The following is a 4,584-nucleotide window of genomic DNA, read 5'->3' as shown; positions in this document are numbered from 1 at the left end:
ATTAGTATATTAATGAAACAATAATATACGTGGTAGCGTAAAGACAGAGATTTTGAGAAATGATAAAATTTAATTAAACCGTTGGTAAAACAATTCTGCGAAACACGAGGCGGTTAAAATTATTTTAAGATTAAGAAGATATATAAGATGTTGAGAAATTTTAAGATGCTTGTTGACTAAGTATTCGCATTAATAATTATAAAATATATATATTGAAAAAAAATTGATGAATATATTATTAGAAATCTATGCATACGTATGTATGTTATTGAAATTGTATCAATTATTGAATAAACAAACTAAGAAATAAAATATAATCACATTAAATGGAATCACTATCTGATGCACATTCTGTCAGAAACATGCTTTTATGAAACATTCATTGAATAGAATATTTTTTATTGAAGAAATTTGTTTTTAAATTACGTTTTAAGACGACTAAAAGGAAACATCGTATTTTATAATTAAAGAGAGTTTTTAGCGAAAGGAAATATATTTTTTTATTGATCAAANTAACGATGATGCAGACTACGCCAATAAGGTTTTTAACATGTGTGAGTGAGGGTTTTGGTATACTAATAATTAAACGTGTGAGTAATATTAACAATAAAATTTAATTAAATAATAAAGTAACAAAGTAAACATATCAGACATGATATTTTCATGTCCACACCACCTTGGGCACACCTGAAAACTACTACTACCTTAAGAATAAAAACAGTTCTGTATGTTTTCCCTCTTAGGGGAAAAGTTGAATCATTTTCCCTTTTCGTGTTTGCTGAATCTCACTGATGTATAATCACATTCTGTCAGAAACATGCTTTTATGAAACATTCATTGAATAAAATATTTTTTATTGAAGAAATTTGTTTCTAAATTACGTTTTAAGACGACTAAAAGGAAACATCGTATTTTATAATTAAAGAGAGTTTTTAGCGAAAGGAATGAAATTTTTCTCACTCGTAAGCTTACCACCTTTAAATGTTAATCGCCCCATTTAAAGCACCGTCGTCATTTTAATTTTTCTCGACAAAACAGTTGAAACTTTTGAATAAGTTTGTACCTCATAATTCAAATCCTCAATTAAATTAAACAATAAAAAAATATTTTTTGCGCTGAAATTATCTTTAGGTAAATGGGTTTTATGAGTTGCTTAATTTGTTACAAAATATGACTAAAAATGAGAAATTCAAATTAAGAGGCTTTGGATAGCTCTCCTGAGACAAAACTATGGGGACCCCCAGATTGCGCCTATATTTTGACGGAATCCAAGTATGTAAAAAAAAAAAATAGTCTATTCAGAGAGTTTTTGTGTCCGTAACTTAATGAATATTTAGGACTAACATAGTACGTGAATCTCCGATTATTAGTTATTCAAGGGGTAATTTTATTATTTGTACAATGGGTAACACTTTTTGCACGCGTTGTATCTTGTTTTATTCATATAAATGACGATTAATAAATCATCAGACGACAGAAAAAAGTTCAATCAATTTCCTCTCTTTTTTTGGTTCACTAAATCCACAAAAAATTACATTATACGAGTGTAGCAAGGCACGGGAGCGTTCACTAATCACGCGTAATCTTTCAATTTTAAATAATAAAAAAATCTTCTTAATGATTGCATTTCCAGTAGATTTAAGGGTACAAGGGACGTTAAAAATTTTTTTTTTCAATTTTTGAGCTACAATTTTAAAATTTACAACACTTAGTTGTTGCATCTTAAACTATAAACTATCGCTGTAAAGAACAAAAAAAAAGCTTCCACGGGAAAACAATGAGAAATGGAATGCAAATAAAGGCGGGTAAAGAATAAGGCTATAAGTGGGGCATCTGACATAAATATTATAATCTCGGACCCATTCTTAGAAAATTGTTCCGTCAGCGATCCCCCCCCCACATGAAACATAACAAGAAATGCAAACGAGAATAACTTGGGTGTCAAATTTCACTTGAATGAAGTGAAATGTTGTTATTCATGAAAATATTTTTGCTTTGTAAAAGTTCTTTTTTAATCTCACGTGTTTTTAGGTATAATTTTTACGGAAGGTGAAAAATAAACGTGTCACCGAGAATTGGAGTTTCAGTACAATTAGAATTTTTATAATGCATCAAGTAATAAGGGATTTTAAACATTTTGATAGAAAAATAATGTTTAATTTTATTTACTTGGATGTAGGGAATATATTATATTTTATTATTACAGTAAAAAATTTTAAAAAACGAACTTTATAAAATTTTAAACTTTTTCCAGTCAAAGTTTTTTCTTTTTAAATCAAGTTATATATTTTCAAAATCTTAGTAAAATTTTAAAATTCTTTTACCGAAAATATTTCTGAGGTCATTCATTTTTGTCTGATTCGATTCAGCGTAGTTACCAGACAAGTGGAAATAAAAAGATTTTTTTAACTATTAAGTTCATTTAGATTGCAACTTATGAAAGTACAGTGAATGAAAAAGATTTTTATAACCATGGTGATAACTGGAAATAATACGTAGCTCTAATACAATACATTTTATATACAACCTCGTTTCGAGACCACTCACTCCGTATCTCAACACAAAACATTTCTACCGGTCTTCTGTGATGTAATGAGAATTATTATGCTGTTTGCATAAACAGTTTCTACAAATGAATTCTGAAATATTTATTTAAAAATACTTATAATATTGGCTTTTTCTACTCCCACAAAAATTGTTATAAAAATCTTTGTAAAAACAAAAATCCCGTCAGAGAAGTTATTTGTGTGCCATTTTAATAAAATTAAAATAGTGCGTGGAATCCCTCCGCGCTGAAGAAGTGAAACTTCGTAATGTGGAAATGAAAAACGGAAGGGGTAGAAATTGATTTTTAGTGAAATCATATTGTTTCTTTAAGACAAACTTCATTAACATTGATTACAATTCACAATTGATCGCATCTTTTAATTATCATTTTTGATTATCATTTCAGTTCTATTTTTTCAATATTTCTTGCAAAAACTGCATCAATGGTAGTTCCCCCTGTTAGATCGTTCCTACCACTTATCATTTCCAATCCAAATTTGTCTTTAAGGAAGGTTAATAATGTTTCAGCTTCAGGTAACGAGAAATTCACATTAAAATCTCCAGCAAGGATCACAGGCCTTGTAGCGTTAAACGTTTAACGCAACTTTGTTGGAAGTAGCATTAGAAGTTTCACTTCAATAAATATTTACAAAACTAAATAACTAGAAAATTAGTTAAAAATATAATCAGTCATAATTAATTAGAAAAGGGTTTGGAGAAACGAGTAAGAGAGGGTATTTTTGTTCAGACAAACCTCGCATTTTTGTGACTCTAAATTGCCTAAGGAAGTCGACTGCTATTAGAAAAAACAATGATGACGCAATTTCTTAGAATTTTGTACAACCGATAATTTTTTGATTGTTAATATTTACTAATAACTTGCTATATAACTGTAAATAATATAAAAACATACTAAAAATTAATTTTTAACAAATTTCTTTACACATTATTTATTCTTTCACAGTGCGACTGCTTTTGGGCACTATTAAGTTTCAGTCTTTTTAGTGTTAAATAGCTCAAAGATGTCACGAAATAAGCTTAAAGTACAAAATACTTTTTCTAAAATCGATGGCAACATTTTATTATAGGAATTTAGGACAAAATTGTTTTCTTTTTCTCTGCAAAGTAACTGTTTAAAGCGAGTATTGAAATGGTTTCACCTACTGTGCGAGTCATATCATTTTGAAGAGTTCCTTTAAACAACAGAATAGGAAGTTGTTGTTTAATCTGCCTCCCATAAAAACGCCCACCATACTATAGATACATTTCCGCTTTAATCAGGGCTCTTCAATAAGAAGATCGCATTCACTGCAAAATAAGAAAACTAAGCTTTGAACACTAGAAAGACTACCTATATTGCCCAAAAGCTATCATTACACTGTGAAAGAATAAAGAAATTTGCTAAGAATTAATTTTTAATATTATTTAGAGTTATATCACAAGTTTTTAGTAAATGTTAACAATAAAAAAAATTATATGTTGTACAANTGTTCTTGGAATTAGATACATCATTATTTTTCTAATTGAAATTAAAAGCAGTCAAAATGACTTCCTTAGGCAATCTAGTGTTAATAGACCATTTAGTGATTAATTATTAAAAGCGGCTGATTTAAATACCCCTGCAACAATGTCAGTGGCTTAGTTTTAGTGTACGTTTGAGGGGGATATCGTATATATATATATATCATATTTTGCAATCTGGCAATCATCTTGCTTCGAAAATATTTTAAATCATTTTTGAAAAATGTCCTGTTCATGTAAGTTGATTTGAATTCGCTGCTCGCTTTATAGATTTCATTTCATGTTTTATTATATATTTTCTTCATATTTTATTTTCTTTTTTTACGTGATATTTTTATTTACTGTGTTCTATTTTATTTGTTGTAATTTTTTTGTAAAAATGATTTTCAGTGCTTCTCGCACTATTATTCCTGAGGACAACATTGTGTACCCTTAATGGGACCTAAAATTAATTCCTTTGGTAGGGTACACTATTCCATGTGAATAAAATACGTGGTGCAATTAAAATATTATGGG

The sequence above is a fragment of the Parasteatoda tepidariorum genome, chromosome 7 (genome assembly GCF_043381705.1).
Source record: "Parasteatoda tepidariorum isolate YZ-2023 chromosome 7, CAS_Ptep_4.0, whole genome shotgun sequence".
NCBI lineage: Eukaryota > Metazoa > Arthropoda > Arachnida > Araneae > Theridiidae > Parasteatoda > Parasteatoda tepidariorum.
Note: the sequence above shows the minus strand (reverse complement) of the source record.